Genomic DNA, 16,325 nt, shown 5'->3' with positions numbered 1-16,325 from the left:
TGGCCTAAAATGGGGAGGCACAGGCCTTGAGGGCTATGTTCCTTGGCCTTTAGACTCCTCCCCTGAGAGGAAGACCACACCTGCAGAAGAGCTAGGACAAGGCCTCTGAGAGCATGGAGCCTAGGGTAGGGCCCCTCCCGTCCAGGTCTAAGGATAGTTCTTGGTGGAGGTCACACACAGGTGGCTTGAACTTAGTTTGCGGGCCCCAAGCCATGTACTGGTTTCTACCTCATTATTGGTATTTTTACACTGTCAGGGAAAGGTGTTTGCACGGCCCTTCTGACTGTGTCTTCCTGCAAGATGAAGTTCAGTGATCCCATCAGCTGAAGACATGTTTGCATTAGAAGTTCATTTTCACAGGAATGATCCTGCCCAGGCACAGATTACCCACCGTGGGGCAGTTCTGCGGGCTGAACAACTTGCAGCATTACAACTCATTTACTTCCTGATTTCTCAAAGCACTTTGGATGTTGAACATACATAAGCAAAAGTTTCCTGTATGGGCTCTTCCATGAGAATATTGGCATCTGCAGCTATTTTCAAGAGACTCAGGATTATTATAATATTGGGTTGGCCCAAAAGTTTGTTCGGGTTTTTCCATCACATCTTACGGAAAACCCAAACTAACTTTTTGGCCAATCCAATATGTTGCTGGTGGGAATAAGAGTTTGGAAGAAAAATGGACATAATGTTAAAGACCTATGGGATTCAGCAAATGCAGCTTGGAGGCTCATACACAGATGGGAAGGCCTGTGTTGGAGTGTGTGACGGATAATTGTAGCATTTATTAAAAACTATTTATAGTACATCAGAAGCAATACAGTCCAGTCATGATACACAAGCACCAAAGTGTTAGACAAACGTTTTGTCCAATCCTATCAGTGTATCCCTGTGACTGTATTTATAACCTCATTTGGAGATAACCCTGAGGTGGAACTAGAGGCTCTTCCTGAATGGGAAGCTAAGTCACATGCCCCTCTATCCCCACCCAAGCATGAGCCTGGTCCTAGGTCAGTAGGGATCCTGGCTTTGGGGCAGATGCTCTGACCTCTGACCTGGAATATCAGCTTCCAGAGACCCACATGGTCCCTCTAGCCCAGGGCTGCTATTCACCTTGGAGGGTTTGCCGTCCTCTGTCTGCAGGTATGAAACGGAGCAGGACCCTATAGTCCTTGCCCACCGCCCCCACCCCGCAATGTCCTCAGCCTGCCTTTTGTCTGTGGAAAAACTTTAGCCAAAGAATAAATTTAATCAGAGAAGTGAGAAAGTGTAGAAACAAAGGAAAACAGTCAAAGGAGACCAAATAATAATAGTTTAGTCATTAAGCATAGTCAAGGACTTTTAGTTCCTCCTTAAGGGCTGCGGATAATATTCTGAGCCATATCCTGTGAGCTGTCTTATAGATACTGAAACCCACACCAGGTGGAAGAAGTTAACTACATGATGATCAGACTGTAACCATGACATAAGCTGCCACAATTCCAAGAATTGGCCTCAAAGAAATGGAAACAAACCAACCCTGGAACTGAAGACTAACTGTACTTAAAACAATCAAAATGATGATGCTGGTAAAAAAAAAAAAAAAAAAAAAAAAAGATGCTGGTCAGACCACCGATGACCAATTTCAAGATGACTGTCAGAGCTGACTGTGCTGTTTCTGCATGTGGCCCCCTCCCTCTGCCTATAAAAGCTCTTGCCCCATGGTTGTCAGTGGGGAGAGTGGGCCTTTGGACAGGCTTCTGCCCTCCCCCACTCCCCACCTGGTTGCAGGCATCTAAAATAAAGCAAACTTTCCTTTCCACCAACTTTGCCTCTTTACCGGTTTTTGAGCAGCGAGCAGCCAGACCCCGCTTTCGGTTACAGGTACCCAGAGGTCACCTTAAAGAAAATATTTTCTGCCCCGCTATGCAAAATGCAGCAATGGCTGTGGACCTTGATTAACTCTCTTCCTGCTCCTATTTTCCTTACTTTTCTGCCAAATCCATGTAACACATTCCTTCCTTCAAAACTGCAGTGTCATAAGCCCTTGCTGGGCGTTGAAGACACAGAGCTAATAAGCAGTTAGTTCTCCAAGGCCTCTCTGACCTAGTGAAAGAGACACATATGTAGAGAGAATCATCACCCAGTTGGATGAGTATAGAATTAGTTTTGGTTTATCTTTTACTTGATTTTACTGTTCATCTCCCCATCAGACTCTAAGCTCCTTGAGGATAGATGGTGGCTGTTTTGCTTTGTATCTCCCCACGGCCTAGCACAAAGTAGGTGCTCACTAAATACTTGTTGAATTAGACAAATACTACACAGACTTTCATATCTTGTTATTTCATTCGACATTCTTAGTGCTTAAAATGTCATGCGTATTTTTCAATACAATTACATTATCACTATAAACATTAGCTTCAATGACATTTCATATATTTCCTCTATCAGTGTTTTCCAAATTCATCTGATGATAAGAATCGCCTTGGAATGTAGATTCCTGGGCACCATCCCAGTCCCACTGAATCGGAATTTTCCAGGGACCGAGACCATAATCTGTATGGGTAACCAGTGCCTCAAGTGATTGTTAACAGGAAAATCTGGGACGTTCTAATGAATTTATCAAGGATTATTTAACTGACTTCTATTTAGATGATTTCTAAAAAGTTTGTTATTCTGCTTACAGATGATTTCTTTAGAATGTATGTAACAAGTGTAATTACCGGGCCAAGTGCAGCAAATCGCTTTCCAACAGGACTATACCAGTCCATCAGCAGAGAGGAGCACCTGTTTCACTTCACCCCCTCAGCAACAGCAGTAACAACTTCTTAAATGGCCCTCATCGTATAATTGAATATTTCTCTCCTTGCATTATTTTTATTCCAGTTTTATTGAGATATAATTGACACACAGCACCATGTAAATTGAAGGTGTACAGCATAATAATTTGAATTATGTATGTCATGAAATGATAATGTTCACAATAAATTTAGTGAACATCCATTATCTCATATAGATACAAAATTAAACAAATAGGAAAAAATATTTTTCCTTGTGATGAGAACTCCTAGGGTTTACTATCTTAACAATAACATACAGCAGTGTTCATTCTCTTTATCAGGTTGCACATTACATCCCTAGTACTTATTTATCTTATAACTGGAAGTTATATATAAAGTCCTTCTGCGCTAATGTGTCATTAAGACCAGTGTTTCTTTATTGATTTTCTGTCCGGATGATCTGTCCATTGATGTAATTCCTTGCTTTATTTTGCACTGGTTTGATTCCTACTAAGACTGAACATTTTCCTATGTTTGTGGGAATACATAGTTATAATTATATTTTCTCAGAATTTTTTGATCCTATTTCTTGCCTGTTTAATTTCGGTGACTTAATATTTTTTCTTATTTATCTTTAATGAACTCTTTATATATAAAATATCAGATCTTTTCTCATGCCTTAAAATGGAAATTAAGTCAGCCTATCTTCCTTGTTAGAGCCGCAGGGACAGTCCAGTCCCCAGAAATGCAACTGTTAACTTATTTATTAGCACCATCACTCTCTCACAACCATGGAAATGTCGCTTTGATTGAGCCCCTTGGCCCCATGGGACACTGGCAGTCGTTCCTGGCAGAGAAGGGGAGCATTTGTCTGGTGATTTCCTGGTGAATGTGCCCAAGTGTAACACAGAGGGTCAAAGTCCGGCTCCTCTACTTCCCAGGCTGCGTGACGTCAGAGCAGCTCCTTGGTGTCCAAGCCCGTGAGGCTGATGCTCCCAGCTCACCGGAGTGTTGCGAGGATTCAGCAAGGTAAGGCACGTTCGGTACTCAGCCCACCATAAATGCTCAACAAACGCAACGGAGATGATCATGAGCTACCAAAGCAAAAGCTGCATGCATGGTTTGTGGCGTGGGCAGGCACCTCAAGGCGGCACGCCACAGAAAGGGGCTTGGGGCTGGGGGAGCTCACAGACATCTCCAACTTGATGGGTTCAAGTGCTTTTTTGGCTTCCGTGTGGCGGGTAGCAGGTTTATACCTCCAGCTATGGTAAACTGAGTGTGCACAAAGACGCCAATGCAACCAGCCAGCTCTTACCCTCCAGCCCCTCAGAGTCCCTGCCTCTTCCCAATCACAGAAAAGAAACAATTTGGGGAGGAAATTCCCTCCCAGTGTGACACCCCCCACTTGGGTAGCTGCTCTCACTTCTGCAGACTGCTTTCAGGTCTCCCCCAGTGCATACAGATGTTGACGCAGCTGCCAGATTTTGTTTAATGTTCTCCATCTACACGCACCTTATCCCATGTGGCTGCATTGTTGTCCCAGTTACCAGTGCTGGTGGCAGCATACTATCTCTCAGGATAGCTTAACCGTCATTGATGGTCTTAACATTTCGTGACTTTAGAACATCAGGTTAGAGGGTTTTTTCAATGTCAAATATAATGCAGTGATCTTTGTGCCCAAAGCTCTTTTATTCTGCTGAATCTTTGTCTTTGATTTCCTTTAGAGAGATTCTAAGGACAGGATCAAAGCAGTACTACACTTGGATCAGGCAAGAGGTGTCTCTCCAACACTCCTCTGGCTGAGTCCTTCCCCATAGGGTAAGGAACCCCCAGACCAAAGGAACATGCCCACTTGAAGTCCACAACCCCCCTTCCAGGTACCTGGGACCCCCAGAAGTCCCTGCCCCAAGCTCATCTCCAGACCTGCTCCTGGGTCTCTCCTTCTGAGGTCCAATCTCATCAATAGTGAGCACAGAGCTGGACCCAAGAAATGGCTAAGGGGACCTGGGATTGTGGTCAGAGTTTGGACATGTGGGCTGTGGTGTCCATACACATCCACAGGAGGTCCCTCCCAATGACCTAGAAACTAGAAAGAAAATGGGTCTGGAGACCAGCGACTGGCATTCCCCATGTCATCACACTCCAATATGGAACTCCGAGGAGTCTGAGAACTTTAAACATGAACCTGGCCTTCAGTGGTTGTGAAAATACATTTGACACAGTAGAAGGACAGAACACATTGTATTTAACAGTTCGTAACCTGATCTATGACTCAAAACTATTTAAGCATATGGGATACGAGGCTCCAATTGTACTCTTACTTGGAACCCTGGAAATTATTAGGAGGAGTCCTGGGTTGAAGGTTGTGACCATTTTTGTAGTCTCTTCTATGTCTATATTGCCACATTGCTTTTCCAAATAGCTACACTGGTTTACCATTTACGACTGTATCCATTTCATTATACTTTCTCAGCCACTGAGGATTATAGTTGCTGCTGCTATTATATCTGCTGATTCAGTAGGTGTGAGATGGTCTGTCAACATTGCTTTGCTCTGCATTTCTTTGATCACCTGCAAGAATAATCATAAAAACCACCATTTATTGAGTGTTTATATGCCAGGCACTATGATAAAACGCTCTGCCTGCATTTTCTCATTCACTCCTCCTAGGAACTCTTTGAAGTATATACAATTAGGATACCTATTTTAGAGATGAGAACAATGAGCTTGGAGAAATAAAGGATCTTGCCCAATATTGCAGTTAGTAATCAGCGCAGCCAGAATTAGAAACTTGGTACATTTGACACCCAAATCTGTGATTTTTTAATTGTTATACACATCTTGCAGGTGTCTATTTCCTAAATGTATTTCCTCTTTGGTGAATGACTTTTTTATTATTTTAAACTTTTTATTTTGGACTAGTTTTAGATTTACAGAGGATTTGCAAAGATGGAACATAGAGTTCCCACATACCCTTCACCCAGCTTCCCCTAGTGTTAGAATCTTACATAACCATGGTCCATTGGTGAAAACTTAGAAATTAGTATTGGTACATACTATCTAGGGACTTCCCTGGCGGTCCAGTTGTTAGGACTCTGCACTTCCACTGCAGGGGGCTAGGGTTCAATCCCTGGTGAGGGAACTAAGATCCCACAAGCCGCATGGCGTGACCAAGAAAAAAAAGAAAGAAAGAAACCATCAAAAAAAAACTATCAACTTCTCCTCAAAAACCAACACAAAAGATGGAGACAACCACAATGTCCATCAACAGATAAGTGGATAAAAAATTGTGGTCTATCCATACAATAGAATTTTAGCCTTTGTATTGGTTTCCCAGGGCTACCATAACAACCACCACAGACTGGGCGGCTTCAACAACATAAATTTATTTCTCACAGCTCTGGGGGGTGGGAAGTCCAAGATCAAGGTGTTGGCAGGCTTGGTTTCTTATGAGGCTTCTCTCCTTGGCTCAGAGATGGTGGCTTCTTGCTGTGTCCTCAGACGGTCTGTCCCCGTCTGTGTTGTCTGTGTCCTGATCTCTCTTCTTATAAGGACACCAGTCATATTGGATTAGGGCTCACCCATATAAACTAGTTTTACTTTAATTACCTCTTTAAAGGCCCTATCTCCAAATATAGTCACATTCCAAGGGACTGGTGGTTAGGACTTCAACATATGAATCTTGGACAGACATAATTCAGCCTAAAACAGACACAAAAAGGAAGGAAGTACTGAAATGCACTACAACATGCATGAACCTCAAAAACGCTGTGCTCAGTGAAAGAAGCCAGACAAGAAAGGTCACATAGTGTATGATTCCATCTATAGTAAATGTCCAGAAAAGGCAAATCCACAGAGACAGAAGCAGCTTGGTGGTGACCAGGGACAGGGGTGAGGGGGAATGAGGAGCAATGGCCTGGCAGGTACAGGGTTTCTTCTGGGGGAGATGAAAACATTTTGGAACCATATAGAGGGGTTGGATGTACTAAATGCCACTGAACTGTTCACTTTAAAAGAGTTACTTTGGACTTTGGACTTCCCTCATGGCGCAGTGGTTAAGAGGTAAATCTAAAACTAGTCCAAAATAAAAATGCAGGGGACACGTGTTTGACCCCGGTCCGGGAAGATCCCACATGTCGTGGAGCAACTAAGCCCGTGTGCCACAACTACTGAGCCCACGTGCCACAACTACTGAGCCCGCACTCTAGAGGCCGTGCGCCACAACTACTGAGCCCACGTGCCACAACTACTGAGCCCGCACTCTAGAGCCCACAAGCCACAACTACTGAGCCCACACACCACAACTACTGAAGCCCATGTGCCACAACTACTGAAGCCTGCGTGCCTAGAGCCCGTGCTCCAGAACAAGAGAAGCCACCGCAATAAGAAGCCTGTACACCACAACAAAGAGTAGCCCCCGCTCGCCACAACTAGAGAAAGCCTGCGTGCAGCAACAAAGACCCAATGCAGCCAAAATTAAATTAAATTTTTTTTAAAAAAGGTTACTTTTATGCTCTGCGAAATTTCACCTCAACAAAACACCCACACACAGTTACCCACTTCCCAGAACCATCCTCCTTCTCATCCTCCCATCCGTTTCTGGGGTCCACCCCCAGCCTCCTGAAGTTCGCCCTTCAGATCCCAGGGTGCACCCCCTGACTCCCATGCTCTCGGTGCTGAGGCCCCCACTGCCCTCCTGAGGCCCTGGGAACATTCCTCCCTTCCTACAGCCAACTGAAACGCTGTCCTCTCTCCCAGCAAATCCGGGTTTTCTGTTTTCCTGTATTTTCCCACGGAGCAAAGTTTGATGCTTTTGTACAGGCTGTGCCGTGTTCCCAGAGCTCATTAAACAGCCTCCCCTGAAAAAACAAAAACAGAAAACCGTCTTGTCTACATATTTCTCCTACCTCTGCCCTGGATCCCTTCCTTTCTGCCTCTGTAGAGATCTAGCTTCATCATTTATCCTCGCACACTCACGTTTCTCTCTCTCTCTCTCTCTCTCTTTCTCTCCCTCTCTTTCTCTCCTGTATCTTCAAATTCTCCCTCACGTATGCTCTCTTCCCATTACGATGTCAGCCTGTTCCAGCCTCTCCTTCATAAAGAATTTCTTTCCTTCCCTCCACACCTCTCTCCAGTTCCTGCCCTATTTCTCTGCCCATTGGTGTGAGATTCGTTTTTACCTTTTAAATTGGAGTATAGTTGCTTTACAATGTTGTGTTAGTTTCTGCTGTACAGTGAAGTGAATCATCTATACATATACATATATCCCCTCTTTTTTGGGATTTCCCTCTCATTTAGGTCACCACAGAGCATTGAGTAGAGATCCCTGTGCTATACAGTAGGTTCTCATTAGTTATCTATTTTATACATAGTAGTGTATACATGTCAATCCCAATCTCCCAGTTCATCCCACCCCGCCTTTCCCCTCTTGGTGTCCATACATTTGTTCTCTACATCTGTATCTCTATTTCTGCTTTGCAAATAGGTTCCTCTGTACCATTTTTCTACATTCCCCATATATGCGTTCATATATGATATTTGTGACTCACTCTGTATGACAGTGTCTAGGTCCACCCACATCTCTACAAACGATCCAGTTCCATTCCTTTTTGTGGCTGAGTAATTGTCCATTGTATATATGCCACATCTTCTTTATCCGTTCCTCTGTCGTGTAAGATTCTTGAAAGAACTGTTGCCTGTGTCTCCTCCTTTCACCCCTGAAGTCACAGAGGCACCCTGGTGTCAGTCTCACCCATCCACTTGAAACGACACTTTCCGCTAGGTAATTCCACCACCTTTAGCTTCCCATCCTAGCTTTCTCTTCCTCTAAGAAGCCTCTGCTGGCCCCCAAGTCTGGGATGAGACCTCCTGGGTGTTTCCCAGAGCACCCAGGCTTACTTTGGCTGGAGCACCTGTCATATTGCACTGTGGTTGCCTGTTCAGCCCATGTCCCCTCCAAGATGGTGAACACCTGAAGGGACACATCTGGGTTTAAAAAACACTCTACACACAGCTCCTGAAAGCACTTGGCATGTTGTGTCAATGGACTTATCCCCCTGTAATTTTCTAGGTGTCCAGCAACACTTATCAGATAATCTTTCATTGTTTCCTGGTTCCAAAATGCTAAACAATAATTTTTTATATTAAGCCAAGTTTATTTCTGGGTCTTTTCTTCTGCTCTGTTAACCTATGTTTATTTATTTTGAACTTTCATGTATTTTAAATACCGACCTTTTAATAATTTTATTATAAATATTTCCTCTGTTTTTTAAAATAAAGCTTGAAATTCTTTTGTGTATCTCCATTAATAAGTCTCTTGGCTTTTTTATTCTGATTATATTGTCTATAAAACGTCTCACCGAGAAAAATCCTCTTTCAATAACATTTAGCCTTCCCATATGAAGCATAGTATAATTATTTATTCAAATCTTTATTTATGTATTCCAAAAATATTTTATATATTGTTTTCTTTCTAGAGATTCTGTATTTCTGGGTACCATGTGCCCTTTCATTACTTTGCCTTGTAATATGTATATATATTTTGCTTTGTGTGTGTATATAATATATATATATTCAATCATGTGTATAAAGTATTTCAAAATAAAAAAGATCGTAATATCTCAATTGTTTTATTCTCGTGTAATGAAATGTTTTTATTAAATTCATAAGGATGATTTCTCTTTTAATAATTTCTTTCAAGTTTCTTCATCGCAGTGCGTTCAAGAATGCTCCTTTAGCTATACTTATCTAGCATCTAATAATGTACGTTATTATGCCCTCTTAAAATGATGACATCCTTGTCTCTCTTTCCAATATTGTACTCCTCTTATTTATTTTTCACATCCAATTACATTGTCTGATCTTTGTATTGCTTCAAACACTCATCCTCCGTCTGTCATTGGAAGGGAAAATCAGGGGTTCTGATGGGAGTGTGATCTAAGCTTAGTCAGAGGTACAAAGACAGCTGAGTTTCCATGAAATCCTTTATTGATGACAGTGAAAAGGAGGCGTGGTCCCAGGTGGAGGTCGGGGAGTTGATAGGGAAGGTTTCTTCCACTATAACTGATACAGACATTAGGTTGTTAAATCCACGTTCAGTTTTGACGAAGTGAACCTTCCTTAGGAATCAGAACACTGGGCAGTACACAAATATGATTCTAAGTATCATTTTTGTACTAAATGTTCTTTAATCCTGATAGCCAAAAATGGTTGTTTTTTAAGCTCTCATGCCTTTGATTAATTTCTAAACTAAGAATGACAAAGAATTGTCTTCTGGCCATAAATATCTTCTGTCTGTTTGGGAGCCCCACCTGTCCCACCCTCCTGAGCAGTGCCTAGTCTGCACTCTACCTAAATGGCTTTCTGCTCTGAGCCTTAGTTCTCTTATTGATTAAAAAGTCATTGGACTGGATGACTGCCGTGAACTTGTGGGGATGTTGACCTATGCTGAAAGCACATTTCCTATTGGTATTAGCTGGTTGATTAATGGATTTGTTGATGATACCAAAACAGAGAAGTATGTTTCTGTGGGTGTGGTTGCCAGGCATCGATGAAAAGCTATGTAGGGGGCTAGACTTGAGGCTGGGCTAGAGCTGGATCTTCCAGGTTGCTTCTAAAAACAAATGTCAAGTCCAGGATTTTAGAAATAATTATTTGAACACACAGTTGAACATCACTTCTTTTGTGAACCTTTTCCAAGTATCCTCCAGACACAGAATTTCGCATGACTTCCTGACTGCTACTTAGTATACACCTCTGTTCTCTTACTTTCCACACTTCACCTGAATTATCTTTTATTTGTCCTTTGTCCCCATGAGACAGTAAGTTCTCTGTAGTGTGGGGCTGTGGCTTATGACCTCTGTAAGGCTATAAGCCTCCAGCTAAGCCCCTGGCAGGTAGCAGCTGGTAAGAGAACTTCTGTTGAATACGTGAGTGAGACAGAGAGAGTGAGTAGGTGAGTAAATGGCTTGAAACCAGCTCTGTGGTGTAGAGCTATGCTGTCCAACATGGCAGCCACCAGCCACATGTGGCCACCTAAAATTCACTAAGATTAAATGCAATAAAAACTCAGTTTCTCCATCACGCTGGCCACATCTCAAGTGCTCGAAAGCCACACGTGGCTGGTGACTACGGTATTGGACAGCACAGATTACAGAAAATTTCCATCATGGCAGAAAGTGCTTTTGGACAGTGCCGGTCCAAACTCTTATCTGTATTACACACACACACACACCGCGGAATTACAGGGACTCTCCGGTGGAGTTACAAGGAGGGCCATCTCACTGCAAGAAATTTAGCTGAGTCACTACCAGATATGTAGGGCTCCACCGCTTTTGACGGGATGGGGGTGGGGGGAGAAGAAAAAGTTCTAGAGGAAGCAAAAGGGGATGCCTTTGCTCCTAGACACCTTCTAGTCCCTACTTCAAGCCCTCTTAGAGATCAGGATGCAAGGGGAGACCCAACTGCCATGATGTTAGCCAGGATTTCATTCCTTTCCCAGACAATAAGCCTTCCATTATATTCCCATTACTCTATACTTTCGATTTATAAAGGGAAACTCCCATGTCTCACATGATAAATCATCTTTATTTATTTAAGGCTGGGAAGGGGCCAAAAAGCAAACCGTCAGTGAACAGCATGCTGTAACCACAAATGCCTGCCTGGAGAGCCCTCGTGGAGTGCACGCATTCCCTGCCGATCCCAAAGCGCTCTTTGTTGGGCAATGTTTGCCAGGACATTTTCAAGTGTGCTGTGTGTTTGTCCCTGGGGCTTGACATTAAGCTCTGCTCATCCGTCACCATCTGAAGGTCCACTCCTTCAGGAGAGATGCCTGGCCACAGAGATGACAGCCCTCTTTAGCCAATTAGGGCTGTGCTCAGACACGGCCAAACTCTCCCATTCCCTTTTTGGAAACGACAAGCAACGGTTACTGCAGGCAATAGGGAAACGCAATCGCTGGATTCTTAATAAAAATTCAAAACTGCCCATGATATTCCAGGCAGCAGCTTCTATGAATGGAAGATTTTACAAGAAAAAGATCTCAGAATTCTGCTAAACAACAAATGCCACATAAACCATGAATTGTCACAATCTTTGGCTGGACAAATAGAAGGGGACCTTCATATCAAGAAAGTAAGTGTCCCACTATGTTTGGCCCTGGGAATCACACACCAGTCCAGGGATGGGGGCAACACATTGGGATATTGTCTAGAGGGGAACACCAGGAAAGGGACAGAAATGGTGACGAACTATTGCCTTTGTCTACGGAAACCATATTAGCTGACATTTCTCTGGACAGAAGGATGAGGATTCAAAATAAGCCATCAAGGTGAAATTATGACGAGGTAGCTCGCAAACAATAAGGATGGACTCTGGCAGCAAAAAAAAAAAAAAAATTACCTGGTGCCCCAAAATTTATTTGTGAAAGTAAATGCCTAAGAGTTTCAGATAACCACAAGCTCATTATGAGGCAACAGCATAATTGGAATATTAAAAATAAAAATGTAAATGCTCGTGAATGATACAGAGTGAGTGGGGGTGGCTAAGAGCGCCCCCAGTGCTGAAGAACCAGTGTTCACCTCCAAGTGCTATCTTAGGAAAGGGGTTCAGAGCAGCGTGATCAGGATGGCATGGGCGGGGAGTGTTGAGTCTGGACAAAAAGTATTGGCAGCACTGATGGATCTCTGTGGACCTCTTAAGGGTCACCTTATAGGGGAGAGATTAGATAGACATTTCACCTGTATGGCTAATGGTTCTGAACAGGTTTCTGAGCAGAGAAAAGAGATGTTCTCGCTCTTTTCTCTGTGCTAGGGGCACCAAGCTAGGGGCATGATTTCATTTAGTCCTTAGGATAACTCCAGCAGGTAGGTCTTGTTATCCTCATCTGACACCTGAGAAAGCTGCTTATTAAATATCAAGCTCAAGGTCACAAGCTTGTAAGTGGCATAGCTGAGATTCAAACCTGCGCCTACCTGCCAACCAGGTCCCCTTCCTCCAGGGAGTCTCCCCTGACTATGTCTCCCCTGACTATCTAGGAAGTCTACCCCCTTGACCTTTGACCTCTCTCAGGTATCACCTTTCCTCTCAGGCTTCTCCTCCTTCTCTCTCCATCCACTCCCTGGGATCTCTCCTCCTCCCCCCTCCGCAGAACCCACATACAACGTTTCAACTTTCATCACTGGCTGTTGGTGAGTCCTAATATTATCGCCTTAGCTGACCCACTTGCCAATTTCCATTGCTCCATTTCTACCCCCAGGGCAGTTTCATCACTGTTAGGTGCACAAGGTTCTGGGATGACTGAATACAGCAATTAGCATTGCTTGAACATCTACCAGGCTCAGGGTGAAGTGGGGTGTGTGTGTGTCTGGGGGGGTGATCAGAAAGCAACCAACAGGAACAAAAAGATGCTCAGAAATCATCGTTTGATTGTCAAAGAGCACATTCTCTCCATAATTAGCTAGCACTCAGTCCCCGCCTTCCAGGAATTCCCCGTCCATTGGGAGAAAAAAGACAAAGACACACTAACCAATAATTCAGGAATTGTGAAGTGACGCATGGGAGCACAGAGGGGGAAGAGTGAGGGTCTGCAGAGGTGTCACGGCCGGTGTTCTGGAGGAGTTTGAGGGGGCAGACAACATGGGGAGGGCTTTCCAGGCAAAGTCACGTTGGAAATAGAGGGTGCGGGGACTTCCCTGGCGGTCCAGTGGTTAAGACTCTGCGCTCCCAATGCAAGGGGCCCAGGTCTGATCCCTGGTCAGGGAACTAGATGCCGCATGCATGCTGCAACTAAGAGCCCGCACGCCACAGCGAAGATCCTACGTGCTGCAACTAAGACCCAGTGTAGCCAAATAAATAAATAAATAAATAAATATTTTTCTTTAAAAAAGAAAGAAATAGAGGGTGTGGAACTCCAGGCCTGGGGCCTGCACTGCTCAGAGATGTCAACATGTGCGGGGTGATTTGGGGTGTTAATCACAAAGGTCAAGTTGTCAGCTAATAACAAGCAGAGGTGAGGTGACAGGCATTTGGCGTACACACGACTTAGGCACTCATGCTTGTTTTTCATTAGGTTTGTTTACTAGAATAAGAGCACAGAGACTTTGGGAAGGGAATTTGGACTGTACCTGCTGATCAGTTATAGATGTGCTGCCCTCTGATCCAGCAACTCCACGCTCGGACTCTACCTTACAGGAATGCTCATTGTTCAGCTCAGCATTTCTTTTTTGGAAACACTGGAAACAATGCAAATGCTTTTGGCCAAAGAATTACTTGGCAACTTATCAAACATCCATACAATGGAATATGATGGAGCTGATAAAAAGGAATGAGTTAAATACATATACATCAACATGGAAAGGTAACCATGAGAAACTGGTTTTTTTTTTCAGCTGTAGATTAAAATATAGAGAGTGTAACTTCATTGTGCTTGTGTGTGTGTTCGCCCAGGAAAACATCTGAAAGTATGTCTCAAACTGTACGTAAGGGTTGACGCTACATAGGGGAGGAAGCAAAGTGGGGGGAAGGGGAGGATTTCGCTTTTTACTACACACGCTTCTGGGTTGCTTAAAAGTTTTGCAACAAACATGTAAAACTAGTCATTTAAAACATTTAAAATAATTTTTTTTACCGCGTTGCACAGCATGTGGGATCTTTCCCAACCAGGGATCGAACCCAAGCCCGCTGCATTGGAAGTGCAGGGTCTTAACCACTGGACGGCCAGGGAAGTCCCTAAAACGTTCTTGAATGAAACAAATACAAAGAAGACACTGGCCTGTAATTAAATTAAGTAAAATCTAATAAAATATCTGCTCCATTCTTTCCCCACAGGGCCTCCCACCCACTGGATCTGAGAGCATGAACTGAGGGGGCAGACACGCAGGCAGGAACTGCAGCAAGTCGGCGCCTCCCGCTGCTGGACAGTGGTGAGTGGTGAGGGAGACAAAGTTTTGCAGTTCCAGCTGGAGGGGGGCCCCGCAAGGGGAAGACAGCCCATACCGAGAGATGGAGTTCTAGGAACCGACGTGTCTGATCCATTTCTGCCCTTCACCAGGCAACCTCTCTGTCATTGACTGTCCTCTTACCATCACTGTCCCATGTGCTAAGCAGACATCTCCCTTTCTCCTCCAGCCAGCATCACTCCTGGGGCCTGGCTTCTCACGAAGTCTCTCTTCTAACATAGCACATATACACACAGAACATCAGAATCTAAAACTGCAATATTAATGAACTGTATAAACCCACAAAAAAATGACATGGGTGCTGGACCAATGCCCAAGATCATACCGTCTCTGAGCAACTGACCATACTTTTTTTTTTTTTTTTTTTTTTTTTTTTTTGCGGTACGCGGGCCTCCCACAGCTGTGGCCTCTCCCGTTGCGGACCACAGGCTCCAGACGCGCAGGTTCAGCGGCCGTGGCCCACGGGCACAGCCTCTCCGCGGCATGTGGGATCTTACCGGACCAGGGCACGAACCCGTGTCCTCTGCATCGGCAGGCGGACCCTCAACCACTGCGCCACCAGGGAAGCCCTGACCATACTTCTTAAATGCACCTGCTAGCCTTGTACACATCAAGATTTTGAGGACTTATTACAAGACCATACCATGCATTCCTCCAGTCTTTTACCAAGACTCTGACTCTATGCCAGGCTCTTTGCTAGTATATTAGTTAGCTATTGCTTTTGGCTGCTAGTTACAGGGACCCAAAATAAGAGTGTTTTAAACAAGCTATAGGGGGTATTTTTCTCTCACATAATAGGAAACCCAGAGGTAGGGAGTCCAAGACTAGTATGGTGGCTTCTTGATTTCAGTAAAAACATTCTATATTTCTGCTTTATCTTTTTTCCACCATTTTTATCATGTGGCTTCCAGTCTCAAAATTGCCTCATGATCACAACATAGCTGCTGCACTTCCAGTCATCACACCTAAATTCCAGTCAGCAGGGAGGAGGAAAAGGAAATGACAATAAAGTCATACTTTCCATATGAATCAATCTCTTTCAAAACAACTTTAATGGAAACTTTACCCAATTTTATTTGTATCCCATTGACCATCTCTATGCGCAAGGAGAATGGGAAATGTAGGTTTCTACTACAGCTTCTGACGATACAGAGGTTCTGTCAGTAAGGAAGAAAAAAAAAAGAGATACTAAGAAGACATTTCTCACAGCTGGGCCCCATGGGTGATGCAGAGATTAAGACCCTGCTCTACCCTCAAGGAGTTCAGGCTTCAGGGAGAACAATTTCCTTCCAAAACGGTTAAAAGAATAATTACATCTTGAGACATAAACTTTCATCTCGAGAAAGAGACTCTGTAATTTAGGATGGCATTATCCCAGAAGATTCTAGACTGCAGAGAATTTTGCTGAGTTTGTTTGTTTTCGTTCACTAAGAATTGTGTTTCTGCCTTTGAAATCTGCTTGGGCCCTGCTCCTATCCACCAGCATTTATGTTCCTCACAGCTCTGTGGTAGGAAATGGGAGAATTTTTTGCTAATAGCAAATGTCCACAGAATTTCTGGGCAGATTTCCCTGAAAGACAAATGACAGCTAGACGCAGAAGGTGCTGCA

Source organism: Pseudorca crassidens, chromosome 1 (genome assembly GCF_039906515.1).
Source record: "Pseudorca crassidens isolate mPseCra1 chromosome 1, mPseCra1.hap1, whole genome shotgun sequence".
Taxonomy (NCBI): Eukaryota; Metazoa; Chordata; class Mammalia; order Artiodactyla; family Delphinidae; genus Pseudorca; species Pseudorca crassidens.
This window is presented reverse-complemented; position numbering follows the sequence as displayed.